The sequence below is a fragment of the Rhinoderma darwinii genome, chromosome 9 (assembly GCF_050947455.1).
Source record: "Rhinoderma darwinii isolate aRhiDar2 chromosome 9, aRhiDar2.hap1, whole genome shotgun sequence".
In the NCBI taxonomy this organism is placed as follows: domain Eukaryota; kingdom Metazoa; phylum Chordata; class Amphibia; order Anura; family Rhinodermatidae; genus Rhinoderma; species Rhinoderma darwinii.
In genome coordinates, this window is record NC_134695.1 from 83206223 (window position 1) to 83230297 (window position 24075).

At 39.6% G+C, this 24075-nt stretch overlaps 1 protein-coding gene across 9 annotated transcripts in view; it reads left to right on the top strand.

Moving 5' to 3' along the window:
- Positions 1–24075, top strand: part of LOC142661093 (uncharacterized) — a 201451-nt gene that overhangs the window by 142819 nt on the left and 34557 nt on the right. For 5 of the 9 annotated variants that reach the window (XM_075838345.1, XM_075838346.1, XM_075838340.1 and 2 more), the window contains one exon: positions 13269–13458. The exons of 2 other annotated variants lie outside the window; for them this stretch is intronic. The gene's annotated coding sequence lies outside the window, so the exon portion shown is untranslated. Of the gene's footprint in view, positions 1–9873; positions 9908–13268; positions 13459–24075 lie in introns of those variants that run through there. 2 more of the 9 variants (XM_075838348.1, XM_075838342.1) reach the window with 2 other exon arrangements.

Here is a 24075-nt window from a genome sequence, read left to right on the forward strand (position 1 = left end):
TAATGTCTCTGGAGGATATAATAGTACTGGAGTGATATAAGAGGAGCGGCTGATATCAGTCACATATGATGTAATGTCTCTGGAGGATATTATAGTACTGGAGTGTTATAAGAGGAGCCACTGATATCAGTCACATATGATGTAATGTCTCTGGAGGATATAATAGTGCTGGAGTGTTATAAGAGGAGCGGCTGATATCAGTCACACATGTAATGTCTCTGGAGGATATAATAGTGCTGGAGTGTTATAAGAGGAGCGGCTGATATCAGTCACATATGATGTAATGTCTCTGGAGGATATAATAGTACTGGAGTGATATAAGAGGAGCGGCTGATATCAGTCACATATGATGTAATGTCTCTGGAGGATATAATAGTACTGGAGTGTTATAATAGGAGCGGCTGATATCAGTCACATATATGATGTAATGTCTCTGGAGGATATAATAGTGCTGGAGCGTTATAAGAGGAGTGGCTGATATCAGTCACACATATGATGTAATGTCTCTGGAAGATATAATAGTGCTGGAGTGTTATAAGAAGAGCGGCTGATATCAGTCACATATGATGTAATGTCTCTGGAGGATATAATAGTACTGGAGTGTTATAAGAGGAGCGGCTGATATCAGTCACATATATGATGTAATGTCTCTGGAGGATATAATTGTACTGGAGTGATATAAGAGGAGCGGCTGATATCAGTCACATAATGTCTCTGGAGGATATAATAGTACTGGAGTGTTATAATAGGAGCGGCTGATATCAGTCACATATGATGTAATGTCTCTGGAGGATATAATAGTGCTGGAGTGATATAAGAGGAGCGGCTGATATCAGTCACACATATGATGTAATGTCTCTGGAGGATATAATAGTGCTGGAGTGTTATAAGAGGAGCAGCTGATATCAGTCACACATATGATGTAATGTCTCTGGAGGATATAATAGTACTGGAGTGTTATAAGAGGAGCGGCTGATATCAGTCACACATATATGATGTAATGTCTCTGGAGGATATAATAGTGCTGGAGTGTTATAAGAGGAGCGGCTGATATCAGTCACACATGTAATGTCTCTGGAGGATATAATAGTGCTGGAGTGTTATAAGAGGAGCGGCTGATATCAGTCACATATGATGTAATGTCTCTGGAGGATATAATAGTACTGGAGTGATATAAGAGGAGCGGCTGATATCAGTCATATATGATGTAAATGTCTCTGGAGGATATAATAGTGCTGGAGTGATATAAGAGGAGCGGCTGATATCAGTCACATATATGATGTAATGTCTCTGGAGGATATAATAGTACTGGAGTGTTATAAGAGGAGCGGCTGATATCAGTCACATATGATGTAATGTCTCTGGAGGATATAATAGTGCTGGAGTGTTATAAGAGGAGAGGCTGATATCAGTCATATATGATGTAAATGTCTCTGGAGGATATAATAGTGCTGGAGTGATATAAGAGGAGCGGCTGATATCAGTCACATATGATGTAATGTCTCTGGAGGATATAATAGTACTGGAGTGATATAAGAGGAGCCGCTGTCAGTCACACATATGATGTAATGTCTCTGGAGGATATAATAGTACTGGAGTGTTATAAGAGGAGCGGCTGATATCAGTCAGATATGATGTAATGTCTCTGGAGGATATAATAGTGCTGCAGCGATATAAGAGGAGCGGCTGATATCAGTCACACATATGATGTAATGTCTCTGGAGGATTTAATAGTACTGGAGTGTTATAATAGGAGCGGCTGATATCAGTCACATATGATGTAATGTCTCTGGAGGATATAATAGTGCTGGAGTGATATAAGAGGAGCGGCTGATATCAGTCACACATATGATGTAATGTCTCTGGAGGATATAATAGTGCTGGAGTGTTATAAGAGGAGCAGCTGATATCAGTCACACATATGATGTAATGTCTCTGGAGGATATAATAGTACTGGAGTGTTATAAGAGGAGCGGCTGATATCAGTCACACATATATGATGTAATGTCTCTGGAGGATATAATAGTACTGGAGTGTTATAAGAGGAGCGGCTGATATCAGTCACACATATATGATGTAATGTCTCTGGAGGATATAATAGTACTGCAGTGATATAAGAGGAGCGGCTGATATCAGTCACATATGATGTAATGTCTCTGGAGGATATAATAGTGCTGGAGTGTTATAAGAGGAGCGGCTGATATCAGTCACACACATATGATGTAATGTCTCTGGAGGATATAATAGTACTGGAGTGATATAAGAGGAGCGGCTGATATCAGTCACATATGATGTAATGTCTCTGGAGGATATAATAGTACTGGAGTGTTATAATAGGAGCGGCTGATATCAGTCACATATGATGTAATATCTCTGGAGGATATAATAGTGCTGGAGTGATATAAGAGGAGCGGCTGATATCAGTCACACATATGATGTAATGTCTCTGGAGGATATAATAGTGCTGGAGTGTTATAAGAGGAGCGACTGATATCAGTCATATATGATGTAAATGTCACTGGAGGATATAATAGTGCTGGAGTGATATAAGAGGAGCGGCTGATATCAGTCATATATGATGTAAATGTCTCTGGAGGATATAATAGTGCTGGAGTGATATAAGAGGAGCTGCTGATATCAGTCACATATATGATGTAATGTCTCTGGAGGATATAATAGTACTGGAGTGTTATAAGAGGAACGGCTGATATCAGTCACATATGATGTAATGTCTCTGGAGGATATAATAGTGCTGGAGTGTTATAAGAGGAGAGGCTGATATCAGTCATATATGATGTAAATGTCTCTGGAGGATATAATAGTGCTGGAGTGATATAAGAGGAGCGGCTGATATCAGTCACATATGATGTAATGTCTCTGGAGGATATAATAGTACTGGAGTGATATAAGAGGAGCCGCTGTCAGTCACACATATGATGTAATGTCTCTGGAGGATATAATAGTACTGGAGTGTTATAAGAGGAGCGGCTGATATCAGTCACATATGATGTAATGTCTCTGGAGGATATAATAGTGCTGCAGCGATATAAGAGGAGCGGCTGATATCAGTCACACATATGATGTAATGTCTCTGGAGGATTTAATAGTACTGGAGTGTTATAAGAGGAGTGGCTGATATCAGTCACACATATGATGTAATGTCTCTGGAGGATATAATAGTGCTGGAGTGACATAAGAGGAGCGGCTGATATCAGTCACACATATGATGTAATGTCTCTGGGGGATATAATAGTGCTGGAGTGTTATAAGAGGAGCGGCTGATATCAGTCACATATATGATGTAATGTCTCTGGAGGATATAATAGTGCTGGAGCTTTATAATAGGAGCGGCTGATATCAGTCACATATGATGTAATGTCTCTGTAGGATATAATAGTACTGGAGTGATATAAGAGGAGCGGCTGATATCAGTCACATATGATGTAATGTCTCTGGAGGATATTATAGTACTGGAGTGTTATAAGAGGAGCCACTGATATCAGTCACATATGATGTAATGTCTCTGGAGGATATAATAGTGCTGGAGTGTTATAAGAGGAGTGGCTGATATCAGTCACACATGTAATGTCTCTGGAGGATATAATAGTGCTGGAGTGTTATAAGAGGAGCGGCTGATATCAGTCACATATGATGTAATGTCTCTGGAGGATATAATAGTACTGGAGTGATATAAGAGGAGCGGCTGATATCAGTCACATATGATGTAATGTCTCTGGAGGATATAATAGTACTGGAGTGTTATAATAGGAGCGGCTGATATCAGTCACATATATGATGTAATGTCTCTGGAGGATATAATAGTGCTGGAGCGTTATAAGAGGAGCGGCTGATATCAGTCACACATATGATGTAATGTCTCTGGAAGATATAATAGTACTGGAGTGTTATAAGAGGAGCCGCTGATATCAGTCACACATATATGATGTAATGTCTCTGGAGAATATAATAGTACTGGAGTGTTATAAGAGGAGCGGCTGATATCAGTCACACATATATGATGTAATGTCTCTGGAGGATATAATAGTACTGGAGTGATATAAGAGGAGCGGCTGATATCAGTCACATATGATGTAATGTCTCTGGAGGATATAATAGTGCTGGAGTGTTATAAGAGGAGCGGCTGATATCAGTCACACACATATGATGTAATGTCTCTGGAGGATATAATAGTACTGGAGTGATATAAGAGGAGCGGCTGATATCAGTCACATGATGTAATGTCTCTGGAGGATATAATAGTACTGGAGTGTTATAATAGGAGCGGCTGATATCAGTCACATATGATGTAATATCTCTGGAGGATATAATAGTGCTGGAGTGATATAAGAGGAGCGGCTGATATCAGTCACACATATGATGTAATGTCTCTGGAGGATATAATAGTGCTGGAGTGTTATAAGAGGAGCGGCTGATATCAGTCACACATATGATGTAATGTCTCTGGAGGATGTAATAGTGCTGGAGTGTTATAAGAGGAGCAGCTGATATCAGTCACACATATGATGTAATGTCTCTGGAGGATATAATAGTACTGGAGTGTTATAAGAGGAGCGGCTGATATCAGTCACACATATATGATGTAATGTCTCTGGAGGATATAATAGTACTGGAGTGTTATAAGAGGAGCGGCTGATATCAGTCACACATATATGATGTAATGTCTCTGGAGGATATAATACTGCTGGAGTGATATAAGAGGAGCGGCTGATATCAGTCACATATGATGTAATGTCTCTGGAGGATATAATAGTGCTGGAGTGTTATAAGAGGAACGGCTGATATCAGTCACATATGATGTAATGTCTCTGGAGGATATAATAGTGCTGGAGTGTTATAAGAGGAGCGGCTGATATCAGTCACATATGATGTAATGTCTCTGGAGGATATAATAGTACTGGAGTGATATAAGAGGAGCGGCTGATATCAGTCACATATGATGTAATGTCTCTGGAGGATATAATAGTACTGGAGTGTTATAATAGGAGTGGCTGATATCAGTCACATATATAATGTAATGTCTCTGGAGGATATAATAGTGCTGGAGCGTTATAAGAGGAGCGGCTGATATCAGTCACACATATGATGTAATGTCTCTGGAAGATATAATAGTACTGGAGTGTTATAAGAGGAGCCGCTGATATCAGTCACACATATATGATGTAATGTCTCTGGAGAATATAATAGTACTGGAGTGTTATAAGAGGAGCGGCTGATATCAGTCACACATATATGATGTAATGTCTCTGGAGGATATAATAGTACTGGAGTGATATAAGAGGAGCGGCTGATATCAGTCACATATGATGTAATGTCTCTGGAGGATATAATAGTGCTGGAGTGTTATAAGAGGAGCGGCTGATATCAGTCACACACATATGATGTAATGTCTCTGGAGGATATAATAGTACTGGAGTGATATAAGAGGAGCGGCTGATATCAGTCACATGATGTAATGTCTCTGGAGGATATAATAGTACTGGAGTGTTATAATAGGAGCGGCTGATATCAGTCACATATGATGTAATATCTCTGGAGGATATAATAGTGCTGGAGTGATATAAGAGGAGCGGCTGATATCAGTCACACATATGATGTAATGTCTCTGGAGGATATAATAGTGCTGGAGTGTTATAAGAGGAGCGGCTGATATCAGTCACACATATGATGTAATGTCTCTGGAGGATGTAATAGTGCTGGAGTGTTATAAGAGGAGCAGCTGATATCAGTCACACATATGATGTAATGTCTCTGGAGGATATAATAGTACTGGAGTGTTATAAGAGGAGCGGCTGATATCAGTCACTCATATATGATGTAATGTCTCTGGAGGATATAATAGTACTGGAGTGTTATAAGAGGAGCGGCTGATATCAGTCACACATATATGATGTAATGTCTCTGGAGGATATAATACTGCTGGAGTGATATAAGAGGAGCGGCTGATATCAGTCACATATGATGTAATGTCTCTGGAGGATATAATAGTGCTGGAGTGTTATAAGAGGAACGGCTGATATCAGTCACATATGATGTAATGTCTCTGGAGGATATAATAGTGCTGGAGTGTTATAAGAGGAGAGGCTGATATCAGTCATATATGATGTAAATGTCTCTGGAGGATATAATAGTGCTGGAGTGATATAAGAGGAGCGGCTGATATCAGTCACATATGATGTAATGTCTCTGGAGGATATAATAGTGCTGCAGCGATATAAGAGGAGCGGCTGATATCAGTCACACATATGATGTAATGTCTCTGGAGGATTTAATAGTACTGGAGTGTTATAAGAGGAGTGGCTGATATCAGTCACACATATGATGTAATGTCTCTGGAGGATATAATAGTGCTGGAGTGACATAAGAGGAGCGGCTGATATCAGTCACACATATGATGTAATGTCTCTGGGGGATATAATAGTGCTGGAGTGTTATAAGAGGAGCGGCTGATATCAGTCACATATATGATGTAATGTCTCTGGAGGATATAATAGTGCTGGAGCGTTATAATAGGAGCGGCTGATATCAGTCACATATGATGTAATGTCTCTGGAGGATATAATAGTACTGGAGTGATATAAGAGGAGCGGCTGATATCAGTCACATATGATGTAATGTCTCTGGAGGATATTATAGTACTGGAGTGTTATAAGAGGAGCCACTGATATCAGTCACATATGATGTAATGTCTCTGGAGGATATAATAGTGCTGGAGTGTTATAAGAGGAGCGGCTGATATCAGTCACACATGTAATGTCTCTGGAGGATATAATAGTGCTGGAGTGTTATAAGAGGAGCGGCTGATATCAGTCACATATGATGTAATGTCTCTGGAGGATATAATAGTACTGGAGTGATATAAGAAGAGCGGCTGATATCAGTCACATATGATGTAATGTCTCTGGAGGATATAATAGTACTGGAGTGTTATAATAGGAGCGGCTGATATCAGTCACATATATGATGTAATGTCTCTGGAGGATATAATAGTGCTGGAGCGTTATAAGAGGAGCGGCTGATATTAGTCACACATGATGTAATGTCTCTGGAAGATATAATAGTACTGGAGTGTTATAAGAGGAGCGGCTGATATCAGTCACACATATATGATGTAATGTCTCTGGAGAATATAATAGTACTGGAGTGTTATAAGAGGAGCGGCTGATATCAGTCACACATATATGATGTAATGTCTCTGGAGGATATAATAGTACTGGAGTGATATAAGAGGAGCGGCTGATATCAGTCACATATGATGTAATGTCTCTGGAGGATATAATAGTGCTGGAGTGTTATAAGTGGAGCGGCTGATATCAGTCACACACATATGATGTAATGTCTCTGGAGGATATAATAGTACTGGAGTGATATAAGAGGAGCGGCTGATATCAGTCACATATGATGTAATGTCTCTGGAGGATATAATAGTACTGGAGTGTTATAATAGGAGCGGCTGATATCAGTCACATATGATGTAATATCTCTGGAGGATATAATAGTGCTGGAGTGATATAAGAGGAGCGGCTGATATCTGTCACACATATGATGTAATGTCTCTGGAGGATATAATAGTGCTGGAGTGTTATAAGAGGAGCGGCTGATATCAGTCACACATATGATGTAATGTCTCTGGAGGATGTAATAGTGCTGGAGTGTTATAAGAGGAGCAGCTGATATCAGTCACACATATGATGTAATGTCTCTGGAGGATATAATAGTACTGGAGTGTTATAAGAGGAGCGGCTGATATCAGTCACACATATATGATGTAATGTCTCTGGAGGATATAATAGTACTGGAGTGTTATAAGAGGAGCGGCTGATATCAGTCACACATATATGATGTAATGTCTCTGGAGGATATAATACTGCTGGAGTGATATAAGAGGAGCGGCTGATATCAGTCACATATAATGTAATGTCTCTGGAGGATATAATAGTGCTGGAGTGTTATAAGAGGAACGGCTGATATCAGTCACATATGATGTAATGTCTCTGGAGGATATAATAGTGCTGGAGTGTTATAAGAGGAGAGGCTGATATCAGTCATATATGATGTAAATGTCTCTGGAGGATATAATAGTGCTGGAGTGATATAAGAGGAGCGGCTGATATCAGTCACATATGATGTAATGTCTCTGGAGGATATAATAGTGCTGCAGCGATATAAGAGGAGCGGCTGATATCAGTCACACATATGATGTAATGTCTCTGGAGGATTTAATAGTACTGGAGTGTTATAAGAGGAGTGGCTGATATCAGTCACACATATGATGTAATGTCTCTGGAGGATATAATAGTGCTGCAGCGATATAAGAGGAGCGGCTGATATCAGTCACACATATGATGTAATGTCTCTGGAGGATTTAATAGTACTGGAGTGTTATAAGAGGAGTGGCTGATATCAGTCACACATATGATGTAATGTCTCTGGGGGATATAATAGTGCTGGAGTGTTATAAGAGGAGCGGCTGATATCAGTCACATATATGATGTAATGTCTCTGGAGGATATAATAGTGCTGGAGCGTTATAATAGGAGCGGCTGATATCAGTCACATATGATGTAATGTCTCTGGAGGATATAATAGTGCTGGAGTGATATAAGAGGAGCGGCTGATATCAGTCACATATGATGTAATGTCTCTGGAGGGTATAATAGTGCTGGAGCGTTATAATAGGAGCGGCTGATATCAGTCACACATATGATGTAATGTCTCTGGAGGATATAATAGTACTGGAGTGATATAAGAGGAGCGGCTGATATCAGTCACATATGATGTAATGTCTCTGGAGGATATTATAGTACTGGAGTGTTATAAGAGGAGCCACTGATATCAGTCACATATGATGTAATGTCTCTGGAGGATATAATAGTGCTGGAGTGTTATAAGAGGAGCGGCTGATATCAGTCACACATGTAATGTCTCTGGAGGATATAATAGTGCTGGAGTGTTATAAGAGGAGCGGCTGATATCAGTCACATATGATGTAATGTCTCTGGAGGATATAATAGTACTGGAGTGTTATAATAGGAGCGGCTGATATCAGTCACATATGATGTAATGTCTCTGGAGGATATAATAGTGCTGGAGCGTTTTAAGAGGAGCGGCTGATATCAGTCAGGCCTCATTTACACGAGCGTATTATACGCGCGTGCGACGCGCGTGCTTTTCACGCGTGTCGTACGCACCTATAATAGTCTATGGGGCTGTTTAGACGATGCGTGAATTTTGCGCTGCGTGAGTGCGTTGCGTAAAACTCACGACATGTTCTATATTCTTGCGTTTTTCACGCAACACGCACCCATTGACTTCAATGGGTGCGTGAAAACAACGCATGCCACACGGACGGTCCTGCGTTGCATGCGCGAAAATCACGCAAGAGCTGTCAAAAGGATGAATGCAAACAGAAAAGCACCACGTGCTTTTCTGGTTACAAACATCCAAACGGAGTGTCAAATTAGAGATGAGCGCACCGAACTTCACCGGGTTCGGCCGAACTCGTTTTCACCGAACCCGGCAAAAAATGTTCGGGTACGCGACGTCAGGAGACAGTCACTGCCCACGGTGCTCAAAGACTTAAACTGTTTCAGCACCATGGACAGTGACTTTCGATCACAATATACATATACGTGTAAAAAAAAACAGAAGTTCGGACTTACCGATAAGTCCCGGCTCCTTCCTCCAGTCCGACCTCCCGGGATGACAATTCAGGCCAAGTGACAGCTGCAGCCAATCACAGGCCAAGCACAGGCTGCAGCCAATCACAGGCTGCAGCGGTCTCATGGCCTGCCGCGTCATCCTGGGAGGTGGGGCCGGATGACAAGAGAGGGACGCGTCACCAAGGCAACGGCCGGGAGACCGGACTGGAGGAAGCAGGCAGTTCATGGTAAGTTTGAACGTCTTTTTTTATTCACAGGTTGGTGTATATTGTGATCGGCATTCACTGTCGAGGGTGCTGAAAGAGTTACTGCCGATCAGTTAGCTCTTTCAGCACCTTGGACAGTGACGGGCGTCGACTACCTCATCTCTATGATGGCGGCTGCGTGAAAATCACGCAGCCGCGCATCATACACGGATGACACATGGAGCTGTCAAATGCCTTTTGCGCGCGCAAAACGCAGCGTTTTTTGCGCGCGCAAAACGCACACGCTCGTGTAAATCCGGCCTCACACATATGATGTAATGTCTATGGAAGATATAATAGTACTGGAGTGTTATAAGAGGAGCCGCTGATATCAGTCACACATATATGATGTAATGTCTCTGGAGGATATAATAGTACTGGAGTGTTATAAGAGGAGCGGCTGATATCAGTCACACATATATGATGTAATGTCTCTGGAGGATATAATAGTACTGGAGTGATATAAGAGGAGCGGCTGATATCAGTCACATATGATGTAATGTCTCTGGAGGATATAATAGTGCTGGAGTGTTATAAGAGGAGCGGCTGATATCAGTCACACACATATGATGTAATGTCTCTGGAGGATATAATAGTACTGGAGTGATATAAGAGGAGCGGCTGATATCAGTCACACATATGATGTAATGTCTCTGGAGGATATAATAGTACTGGAGTGATATAAGAGGAGCGGCTGATATCAGTCACATATGATGTAATGTCTCTGGAGGATATAATAGTGCTGGAGTGATATAAGAGGAGCGGCTGATATCAGTCATATATATGATGTAATGTCTCTGGAGGATATAATAGTGCTGGAGTGTTATAAGAGGAGCGGCTGATATCAGTCACACATATGATGTAATGTCTCTGGAGGATATAATAGTGCTGGAGTGTTATAAGAGGAGCAGCTGATATCAGTCACACATATGATGTAATGTCTCTGGAGGATATAATAGTACTGGAGTGTTATAAGAGGAGCGGCTGATATCAGTCACACATATATGATGTAATGTCTCTGGAGGATATAATAGTACTGGAGTGTTATAAGAGGAGCGGCTGATATCAGTCACACATATGATGTAATGTCTCTGGAGGATATAATAGTACTGGAGTGATATAAGAGGAGCGGCTGATATCAGTCACACATATGATGTAATGTCTCTGGAGGATATAATAGTGCTGGAGTGTTATAAGAGGAGCAGCTGATATCAGTCACACATATGATGTAATGTCTCTGGAGGATATAATAGTACTGGAGTGTTATAAGAGGAGCGGCTGATATCAGTCACACATATATGATGTAATGTCTCTGGAGGATATAATAGTGCTGGAGTGTTATAAGAGGAGAGGCTGATATCAGTCATATATGATGTAAATGTCTCTGGAGGATATAATACTGCTGGAGTGATATAAGAGGAGCGGCTGATATCAGTCACATATGATGTAATGTCTCTGGAGGATATAATAGTACTGGAGTGTTATAAGAGGAGCGGCTAATATCAGTCACATATGATGTAATGTCTCTGGAGGATATAATAGTGCTGGAGTGTTATAAGAGGAGAGGCTGATATCAGTCATATATGATGTAAATGTCTCTGGAGGATATAATAGTGCTGGAGTGATATAAGAGGAGCGGCTGATATCAGTCACATATGATGTAATGTCTCTGGAGGATATAATAGTACTGGAGTGATATAAGAGGAGAGGCTGATATCAGTCATATATGATGTAAATGTCTCTGGAGGATATAATAGTGCTGGAGTGATATAAGAGGAGCGCTGATATCAGTCACACATATGATGTAATGTCTCTGGAGGATATAATAGTACTGGAGTGATATAAGAGGAGCGGCTGATATCAGTCACATATGATGTAATGTCTCTGGAGGATATAATAGTGCTGGAGTGTTATAAGAGGAGCGGCTGATATCAGTCACACATATGATGTAATGTCTCTGGAGGATATAATAGTACTGGAGTGATATAAGAGGAGCGGCTGATATCAGTCACATATGATGTAATGTCTCTGGAGGATATAATAGTGCTGGAGTGTTATAAGAGGAGCGGCTGATATCAGTCACACATATATGATGTAATGTCTCTGGAGGATATAATACTGCTGGAGTGATATAAGAGGAGCGGCTGATATCAGTCACATATGATGTAATGTCTCTGGAGGATATAATAGTACTGGAGTGTTATAAGAGGAGCGGCTGATATCAGTCACACATATATGATGTAATGTCTCTGGAGGATATAATAGTACTGGAGTGATATAAGAGGAGCGGCTGATATCAGTCACACATATGATGTAATGTCTCTGGAGGATATAATAGTACTGGAGTGATATAAGAGGAGCGGCTGATATCAGTCACATATGATGTAATGTCTCTGGAGGATATAATAGTGCTGGAGTGTTATAAGAGGAGCGGCTGATATCAGTCACACATATATGATGTAATGTCTCTGGAGGATATAATACTGCTGGAGTGATATAAGAGGAGCGGCTGATATCAGTCACATATGATGTAATGTCTCTGGAGGATATAATAGTGCTGGAGTGTTATAAGAGGAGCGGCTGATATCAGTCACACATATGATGTAATGTCTCTGGAGGATATAATAGTGCTGGAGTGTTATAAGAGGAGCGGCTGATATCAGTCACACATATGATGTAATGTCTCTGGAGGATATAATAGTGCTGGAGTGTTATAAGAGGAGCGGCTGATATCAGTCACACATATGATGTAATGTCTCTGGAGGATATAATAGTACTGGAGTGATATAAGAGGAGCGGCTGATATCAGTCATATATGATGTAAATGTCTCTGGAGGATATAATAGTGCTGGAGTGTTATAAGAGGAGCGGCTGATATCAGTCACACATATGATGTAATGTATCTGGAGGATATAATAGTGCTGGAGTGATATAAGAGGAGCGGCTGATATCAGTCACATATGATGTAATGTCTCTGGGGGGTCTCAGCACTGGAGATATGTGACAAAGTAGTGGGGGCGGGGAGTCTTCTGTACAATAGTCAACCTCCCAATAGCCAATGGCTGAAAACAGGGAACAATAGATTGTCCTCACTTTTCCTATAGTCAGCCTCTCCCTCTTCTGAAGTGGCTGATAACAGGGAGCAATACATTGCATTGAACTGCACAGCATATGGAGATGAGATTGAATAGGTTTAGTGACCCTATAATAGGTAGCAGGGGATGTTAATAGGTTTTTGGAGGAGTAATGAATGGGGGACGCTGTAATGATTTTTCATCTGATTATAAATATCCTGGCAGCGTGATTCACACACCACATTAACTTCTTTTGTGATTTACTGCAGGAAATTCAAGTTTGCATATATTACATGGCTTTATTCGAGAATGAAGTGGATTGCAGACGCTTCGTCTGTGTAGATTGGTGCTCGGTGCAGGGAGGAGAACTTGACTCCATCGGTAAAAGACAGTGACGTGGACCTGCATTGGGTTACAGTTGGGCCAAATGTAGAAACTGGAAGTCATGCAAAATGCAAGGTGACCAGGCAATCCCTATAGGTTGGATGCGGTATCCCCACAGCTGCCCTGATGACGAGTCCCCATAACCGGTGCATCTGAGGGAGTGATACTGATCCGGTCTCCAAAATAAACTACAGCAATGTCATCACACAGAGGATTCATCCACTGACTGCACAGCATTTCAATGTCATGAATATACAGCATCTCCGGGGTGTGTGATACCACTCTGTGAATCAGAAACCCCATGGGTAAAAGGAAGGGGTACATCTCAGATTCACCCAGAAGGTTTATTTCCAGCAACTTTGGAAGCACAGGTCCCAGATTATGGCAGGGCATGCTGGGACATATAGATCTTTTGAAATTCAGTAATATTTTAACTCCACTAAAATTAAAAATGAAGCAACTTTGCACAAAAAAAATCTTGATTTAAAAATCTCCTATTTTTGTATACAGCTCCTATTAAGACCTATGTGTCTCCATGGTAACAGACTACAAACTAATCCTGTGTAGTCGGATCCTGCTGTCATGTGTTACTCCTTTGTCTCCTCCTTCTTTTTATGCTAACCTACAGACAGTAGAACAGCAGTCAGATGATCTCACAAAATTTAGTGACTACCACAGTTTGCATAGCATCAAATCCAGAGCATTAGATCCATTTAAATGCACAAACATTTGTATGATTATAAAAATATATTTCGTTTTTACACATATCCAGATTTGTGTCTTTAAAATGTTATTTTCTTATTAAATCTCTTTCCAGTCAATCGCTTTATACAACCCTCATACCCGGCTCCTGTCACCTCCCTGGGAAAAATAACCACTCACCCTCCTATTAGGTGTCTGCCCTATTAATAACACTGGCACCCAGTTCTCACATCCACCAGCAATGCCAGTAAAATACAGATCAGGCAACAAGTCCCTTCAGTGACATGATTTACTGTAGGAGCTAAAAGTGCATCTAGTTTAGCTTTTTGTGTGTTGTTATATACAATAATATACATTCATGTAAAGCTTTTCATATACGAGAATGTAGAGCGTCCATTAGGAAGTATTATAGTAGTTATATTCTTGTATATAGGAGCAGTATTATAGTAGTTATATTCTTGTATATAGGGGGCAGTATTATAGTAGTTATATTCTTGTATATAGGAGCAGTATTATAGTAGTTATATTCTTGTATATAGGGGGCAGTATTATAGTAGTTATATTCTTGTATATAGGGAGCAGTATTATAGTAGTTATATTCTTGTATATAGGGAGCAGTATTATAGTAGTTATATTCTTGTATATAGGAGCAGTATTATAGTAGTTATATTTTTGTATATAGGGAGCAGTATTATAGTAGTTATATTCTTGTATATAGGAGCAGTATTATAGTAGTTATATTCTTGTATATAGGAGCAGTATTATAGTAGTTATATTCTTGTATATAGGAGCAGTATTATAGTAGTTATATTCTTGTATATAGGAGGCAGTATTATAGTAGTTATATTCTTGTATATAGGAGCAGTATTATAGTAGTTATATTCTTGTATATAGGGGCAGTATTATAGTAGTTATATTCTTGTATATAGGTGGCAGTATTATAGTAGTTATATTCTTGTATATAGGGGGCAGTATTATAGTAGTTATATTCTTGTATATAGAGAGCAGTATTATAGTAGTTATATTCTTGTATATAGTGGCAATATTATAGTAGTTATATTCTTGTATATAGGTGGCAGTATTATAGTAGTTATATTCTTGTATATATGGGGCAGTATTATAGTAGTTATATTCTTGTATATAGGGGGCAGTATTATAGTAGTTATATTCTTGTATATAGGGGGCAGTATTATAGTAGTTATATTCTTGTATATAGGAGCAGTATTATAGTAGTTATATTCTTGTTTATAGAGAGCAGTATTATAGTAGTTATATTCTTGTATATAGGGGCAGTATTATAGTAGTTATATTCTTGTATATAGGAGCAGTATTATAGTAGTTATATTCTTGTATATAGGGGGCAGTATTATAGTAGCTATATTCTTGTATATAGGATCAGTATTATAGTAGTTATATTCTTGTATATATGGGACAGTATTATAGTAGTTATATTCTTGTATATAGGAGCAGTATTTTAGTAGTTATATTCTTGTATATAGGAGGGCAGTATTATAGTAGTTATATTCTTGTATATAGGGGCAGTATTATAGTAGTTATATTCTTGTACGTAGCGGGCAGTATTATAGTAGTTATATTCTTGTATATAGGGGCAGTATTATAGTAGTTATATTCTTGTATATAGGAAGCAGTATTATAGTAGTTATATTCTTGTATATAGGGGGCAGTATTATAGTAGTTATATTCTTGTATATAGGAGCAGTATTATAGTAGTTATATTCTTGTATATAGGAAGCAGTATTATAGTAGTTATATTCTTGTATATAGGGGGCAGTATTATAGTAGTTATATTCTTGTATATAGGAGCAGTATTATAGTAGTTATATTCTTGTATATAGGGGGCAGTATTATAGTAGCTATATTCTTGTATATAGGATCAGTATTATAGTAGTTATATTCTTGTATATATGGGACAGTATTATAGTAGTTATATTCTTGTATATAGGAGCAGTATTTTTGTAGTTATATTCTTGTATATAGGAGGGCAGTATTATAGTAGTTATATTCTTGTATATGGGGGCAGTATTATAGTAGTTATATTCTTGTATATAGGGGCAGTATTATAGTAGTTATATTCTTGTACGTAGCGGGCAGTATTATAGTAGTTATATTCTTGTATATAGGGGCAGTATTATAGTAGTTATATTCTTGTATATAGGGGCAGTATTATAGTAGTTATATTCTTGTATATAGGAGCAGTATTATAGTAGTTATATTCTTGTATATAGGAGCAGTATTATAGTAGTTATATTCTTGTATATAGGGGCAGTATTATAGTAGTTATATTCTTGTATATAGGGGGCAGTATTATAGTAGTTATATTCTTGTATATAGGGGGCAGTATTATAGTAGTTATAGTCTTGTATATAGGGGGCAGTATTATAGTAGTTATATTCTTGTATATAGGGGGCAGTATTATAGTAGTTATAGTCTTGTATATAGGAGCAGTATTGTAGTAGTTATATTCTTGTATATAGGAGCAGTATTATAGTAGATATAGTCTTGTATATAGGGGCAGTATTATAGTAGTTATATTCTTGTATATAGGAGCAGTATTATAGTAGTTATATTCTTGTATATAGGGGGCAGTATTATAGTAGTTATATTCTTGTATATAGGGGCAGTATTATAGTAGTTATATTCTTGTATATAGGAGCAGTATTATAGTAGTTATATTCTTATATATAGGGGCAGTATTATAGTAGTTATATTCTTGTATATAGGAGGCAGTATTATAGTAGTTATATTCTTGTATATAGGGGGCAGTATTATAGTAGTTATATTCTTGTATATAGGAGCAGTATTATAGTAGTTATATTCTTGTATATAGGGGGCAGTATTATAGTAGTTATATTCTTGTATATAGGGAGCAGTATTATAGTAGTTATATTCTTGTATATAGGAGCAGTATTTTTGTAGTTATATTCTTGTATATAGGAGGGCAGTATTATAGTAGTTATATTCTTGTATATGGGGGCAGTATTATAGTAGTTATATTCTTGTATATAGGGGCAGTATTATAGTAGTTATATTCTTGTACGTAGCGGGCAGTATTATAGTAGTTATATTCTTGTATATAGGGGCAGTATTATAGTAGTTATATTCTTGTATATAGGGGCAGTATTATAGTAGTTATATTCTTGTATATAGGAGCAGTATTATAGTAGTTATATTCTTGTATATAGGAGCAGTATTATAGTAGTTATATTCTTGTATATAGGGGCAGTATTATAGTAGTTATATTCTTGTATATAGGGGGCAGTATTATAGTAGTTATATTCTTGTATATAGGGGGCAGTATTATAGTAGTTATAGTCTTGTATATAGGGGGCAGTATTATAGTAGTTATATTCTTGTATATAGGGGGCAGTATTATAGTAGTTATAGTCTTGTATATAGGAGCAGTATTGTAGTAGTTATATTCTTGTATATAGGAGCAGTATTATAGTAGATATAGTCTTGTATATAGGGGCAGTATTATAGTAGTTATATTCTTGTATATAGGAGCAGTATTATAGTAGTTATATTCTTGTATATAGGGGGCAGTATTATAGTAGTTATATTCTTGTATATAGGGGCAGTATTATAGTAGTTATATTCTTGTATATAGGAGCAGTATTATAGTAGTTATATTCTTATATATAGGGGCAGTATTATAGTAGTTATATTCTTGTATATAGGAGGCAGTATTATAGTAGTTATATTCTTGTATATAGGGGGCAGTATTAGGGCATGACCACACATGGCGGAATTCCTCCGCAACTGTCCGCATCAATGCCGCACAGAATCTGCGTTGCAGATTCTGCAGCGGATCTGCACAAAATGTGCAGAAAATTGATGCGGACTGGCCGCTGCGGACTGCAGGAAAAGTGCTTCTCTTCTCCCTATTCAGTGCAGGATAGAGAGAAGGGACAGCACTTTCCCTAGTGAAAGTCAAAGAAATTCATACTTACCGCCCGTTGTCTTGGTGACGCGTCCCTCTTTCGGCATCCGGCCCGACCTCCCTGGATGACGCTCCAGTCCATGTGACCGCTGCAGCCTGTGCTTGGCCTGTGATTGGCTGCAGCCGTCACTTACACTGAAACGTCATCCTGGGAGGCCGGACTGTAGACAGACGCAGGGAGTTCTCGGTAAGTATGAACTTATATGTTTTTTTACAGATACATGTATATTGAGATCGGTAGTCACTGTCCCGGGTGCAGAAACAGTTACTGCCGATCGCGTAACTCTTTCAGCACCCTGGACAGTGACTATTTACAGACGTCTCCTAGCAACGCTCCCGTCATTACGGGAGCCCCATTGACTTCCTCAGTCTGGCTGTAGACCTAGAAATACATAGGTCCAGCCAGAATGAAGAAATGTCATGGTAGTAAAAACAATACGCTCCGCAGCACACATAAGATCTGCGGACTTCATTGCGGAATTTTGACTCTCCATTGAAGTCAATGGAGAAATTCCGCCATGAGTCCGCAACCAGTCCGCCACTGCTCCGCAACAGACAGAGCATGCTGCGGACACCAAATTCCGCTCCGCAGCCTATGCTCCGCAGCGGAATTGTACGCATCGTGTAAACGAACACTGCTAAATTAAAGTGAAAGTCAATGGAGAAACGGCTCCGCTGCGGATTAACGCTGCGGAGTGTCCGCAGCGGAATTTAAGTGAAATTCCGCTATGTGTGAACCCGCCCTTATAGTAGTTATATTCTTGTATATAGGAGCAGTATTATAGTAGTTATATTCTTGTATATAGGGGGCAGTATTATAGTAGTTATATTCTTGTATATAGGGAGCAGTATTATAGTAGTTATATTCTTGTATATAGGGAGCAGTATTATAGTAGTTATATTCTTGTATATAGGAGCAGTATTATAGTAGTTATATTCTTGTATATAGGGAGCAGTATTATAGTAGTTATATTCTTGTATATAGGAGCAGTATTATAGTAGTTATATTCTTGTATATAGGAGGCAGTATTATAGTAGTTATATTCTTGTATATAGGAGCAGTATTATAGTAGTTATATTCTTGTATATAGGGGCAGTATTATAGTAGTTATATTCTTGTATATAGGGGGCAGTATTATAGTAGTTATATTCTTGTATATAGAGAGCAGTATTATAGTAGTTATATTCTTGTATATAGGGGCAGTATTATAGTAGTTATATTCTTGTATATAGGTGGCAGTATTATAGTAGTTATATTCTTGTATATATGGGGCAGTATTATAGTAGTTATATTCTTGTATATAGGGGGCAGTATTATAGTAGTTATATTCTTGTATATAGGGGGCAGTATTATAGTAGTTATATTCTTGTATATAGGAGCAGTATTATAGTAGTTATATTCTTGTATATAGAGAGCAGTATTATAGTAGTTATATTCTTGTATATAGGGGCAGTATTATAGTAGTTATATTCTTGTATATAGGAGCAGTATTATAGTAGTTATATTCTTGTATATAGGGGGCAGTATTATAGTAGCTATATTCTTGTATATAGGATCAGTATTATAGTAGTTATATTCTTGTATATATGGGACAGTATTATAGTAGTTATATTCTTGTATATAGGAGCAGTATTTTAGTAGTTATATTCTTGTATATAGGAGGGCAGTATTATAGTAGTTATATTCTTGTATATGGGGGCAGTATTATAGTAGTTATATTCTTGTATATAGGGGCAGTATTATAGTAGTTATATTCTTGTACGTAGCGGGCAGTATTATAGTAGTTATATTCTTGTATATAGGGGCAGTATTATAGTAGTTATATTCTTGTATATAGGGGCAGTATTATAGTAGTTATATTCTTGTATATAGGAGCAGTATTATAGTAGTTATATTCTTGTATATAGGAGCAGTATTATAGTAGTTATATTCTTGTATATAGGGGCAGTATTATAGTAGTTATATTCTTGTATATAGGGGGCAGTATTATAGTAGTTATATTCTTGTATATAGGGGGCAGTATTATAGTAGTTATAGTCTTGTATATAGGGGGCAGTATTATAGTAGTTATATTCTTGTATATAGGGGGCAGTATTATAGTAGTTATATTCTTGTATATAGGAGCAGTATTGTAGTAGTTATATTCTTGTATATAGGAGCAGTATTATAGTAGATATAGTCTTGTATATAGGGGCAGTATTATAGTAGTTATATTCTTGTATATAGGAGCAGTATTATAGTAGTTATATTCTTGTATATAGGGGGCAGTATTATAGTAGTTATATTCTTGTATATAGGGGCAGTATTATAGTAGTTATATTCTTGTATATAGGAGCAGTATTATAGTAGTTATATTCTTATATATAGGGGCAGTATTATAGTAGTTATATTCTTGTATATAGGAGGCAGTATTATAGTAGTTATATTCTTGTATATAGGGGGCAGTATTATAGTAGTTATATTCTTGTATATAGGGGGCAGTATTATAGTAGTTATAGTCTTGTATATAGGGGGCAGTATTATAGTAGTTATATTCTTGTATATAGGGTCAGTATTATAGTAGTTATATTCTTGTATATAGGGGGCAGTATTATAGTAGTTATATTCTTGTATATAGGAGCAGTATTATAGTAGATATAGTCTTGTATATAGGGGCAGTATTATAGTAGATATATTCTTGTATATAGGGGGCAGTATTATAGTAGTTATATTCTTGTACATAGGAGCAGTATTATAGTAATTATAATCTTGTACATAGGGGGCAGTATTATTTAAATGCCTGGTTCCACCCTGTATCTGGGCCTCATTGTTGAGCACAGCCGTTGTATTGATGCGTTTGCTGGCAGTGACAGATAGTCAGGGTGCACAGATCATCGCATAAGACATCATCCTCATCACAGTTTTAGGTTTATTGTTCATGTAACCCGAGGTCTGCACAGACAATTATTACTAATAGATTGTGACTTAGTGGTAACGTAATCTCATTTAATCCTGCTGGACACTGACAGTGGAGTGTGAGGTTACCATATTGTTACACACAGTAAACATCAGTATTAAAATATATATAGTTAAGAAAAAAAAATAAAAATATATATATATATATATATTAATTCACAAATAATCCCGCCTTTATATAATACATTACGTCTGTGTAATCTGATAATACTACCTAGAAATTACATGCATCCAGTAGCACATACAAATTCCTCTTCTTAGTAGAGTTTCTTCCCGTTTTAGACCATTGGAAGTTGTACATTTCAGGCTCTGTTCACATCTCCGTTGGGGTCCCGTTCTGACGTTCCGTCGGAGCTTTCCGTCAGAAAGGGACCCTGAACAGACACGAACGGAAACCAGAGGTTTCCGTTTCAATCACCATTGATTTCAAGGGTGACGGATCCGGTTGCCGTGGTTTCCGTTTGTCTCTGTTGTGCATCGGATCCGTTGTTTTGCCGGATGCAATAGCGTAGTGATGGAAACGGAAACTTCTGGTTTCCGTTCGTATTAGTTTGTGTCTGTTCAGGGTCCCGTTCTGACGGAAAGCTCCGACGGAACGTCAGAACGGGACCCCAACGCAATGTGAACAGAGCCTTAGAAGTTTTCTCCCTAATTATTTTCAGATCTGAGTATTACGGCAGGCTGAGCTGGACTGGCATGGCGTGACTGCTTCAGGTTACTATGCCATTCTGTCAGCTGGGTGCCCATTCACCTCGGAAATGAACGGCTCAGTGCTGTTTGACAGTCTGGTTGCTAGGGACTTGCTGTAAGCAACCACAGCCTTCTCAGTGGGGTTGTCAGGGAGCAGGACGCTAGCAACCAGTCAGTCTCAGATTATTCTGGTCTGTTTAAGGAAGATTTGGCATTGAGCAGAGGGCAGAGTAGAAACAAATAGGCAAACGTTCTCCGGCCTGTCTCTTACCATCAGAGTAGGCAACTGAAACCTCGACACCAGCATAAAACATTCTCCAGTCACCCACCTGCCGTTTTATCTTTTATCTTCAGCATTATTTTTATTCCATTATATTAGATGAGTGTTAGGGATCTGCCAGGTACTTCATCTAGCTACACTCCTGGGATTAATCAATCCACACCTGAGGCCAGACCTGTTCGACTGACACCTTCTCCCACCAACCAGGGTGGCAGGCTCAGGAGTGGGAGAGCCTATCGCGGCCTGGTCACTCGGAGTTAGCTCCGCCCCCTGCCCTTTATTACCTGCCCTGTGCTCTCCCTCAGTGCTTGTAATTCTTTTGGATTCCTGGCCCCACTGCTGCTTGCTCCAGCCTGCTTCTGCCGTGCTTCTGCCTTGCTGCAGTTCTGCTTGACCTGCTTTGCTTGCCCTGGCTTGCTTCTGTCTCCGTGTCCGCTTGGGTGTACTCACTTCGTCCTGGTCCTGACTGTTCGTTCGCCGCCCCGTTTCCTCGTGGCGTTCCGTGGCTACTGCCCCTTCCCTTGCGTGTTCCCTGTTTGTCTTCCTGTGCACTTAGCCAGCGTAGGGACCGCCGCCCAGTTGTACCTCGTCGCCTAGGGCGGGTCGTTGCAAGTAGGCAGGGACAGGGCGGTGGGTAGATTAGGGCTCACTTTCCCTTCACCTCCTTCCTGCCATTACATAATTACAAGCCCTTACCTAGTCTACCATTTCTCCTACGCTGACGCTATCATGGACCCCCTTGAGACCCTGACCCAGCAGATGCAGGGCCTCTCCCTACAGGTCCAGGCCCTGGCCCAAAGGGTCAATCAGGGTGACGCTGCTTTAGTAGTACCCCTCACCTCACCTCTAGAACCCGACCTCAAGTTACCTGACCGGTTTTCAGGGGACCGTAAGACGTTTCTCTCCTTCCGGGAGAGTTGCAGACTGTATTTCCGCCTAAAGCCCCACTCCTCAGGTTCCGAGAACCAGCGGGTGGGTATCATCATATCCCGACTCCAGGAAGGGCCCCAAGAGTGGGCCTTCTCCTTGACTCCTGACGCCCCTGAACTTTCCTCTGTTGATCGTTTTTTCTCTGCCCTCGGACTCATTTACGACGAGACTGACAGGACTGCTTTAGCCGAGAGTCAGCTGGTGACCTTACGTCAGGGTAGAAGACCGGTTGAGGAATACTGTTCTGATTTTAGGAAGTGGTGCGTAGCTTCTCAGTGGAACGATCCGGCCCTAAGGTGCCAGTTTAGGTTAGGATTATCTGACGCCCTGAAGGATCTGCTGGTTAGCTACCCCTCGCCTGACTCCCTTGACCAGGTTATGGCCCTAGCAGTACGACTTGACCGACGTCTCAGGGAACGTCAGCTAGAACGCTTCAGTGTGCTCCCCTCTGACTTTTCTGCGATTCCCCCCGAGGTCCCGTCTCCTCGCCCCTCCACGGAGGACTCGGAGGTACCTATGCAACTCGGGGCCTCCATGTCCCCTCGACAACGTAGGGAGTTTCGCAGAATGAATGGTCTCTGCTTCTACTGTGGGGACGACAAGCATCTACTGAACACCTGTCCCAGGCGCAAGAATAAGAAGCCGGAAAACTTCCGCGCCTAAGTGATCATCGGGGAGGTCACTTGGGCGCACAGGTATTTCCCGTTAATGTGAAACGCAATAAAATTTTGCTTCCCTTTCAGGTCTCGTTTGCTGGCCGGTCTGCCACGGGCAGTGCTTTCGTGGATTCTGGCTCATCTGCTAATATCATGTCTGTGGAATTTGCTATGTCTCTAAAGATGCCTTGTATTGATTTACCTTATCCTATCCCTGTAGTAGGAATCGACTCAACACCCCTTGCTAATGGTTATTTTACTCAGCATACTCCTGTTTTTGAACTCCTGGTTGGCTCCATGCATTTGGAGCAGTGCTCTGTACTGGTGATGCAGGGATTATCGTCTGATCTGGTTTTAGGCCTTCCCTGGTTGCAGTTGCATAATCCCACATTTGATTGGAATACTGGGGATCTCACCAAATGGGGTAATGAATGTCTGATGTCATGTCTTTCTGTTAACTCTATTTCTCCCCGGGAGGAGGTAAACACACTTCCTGAGTTTGTTCAGGACTTCGCCG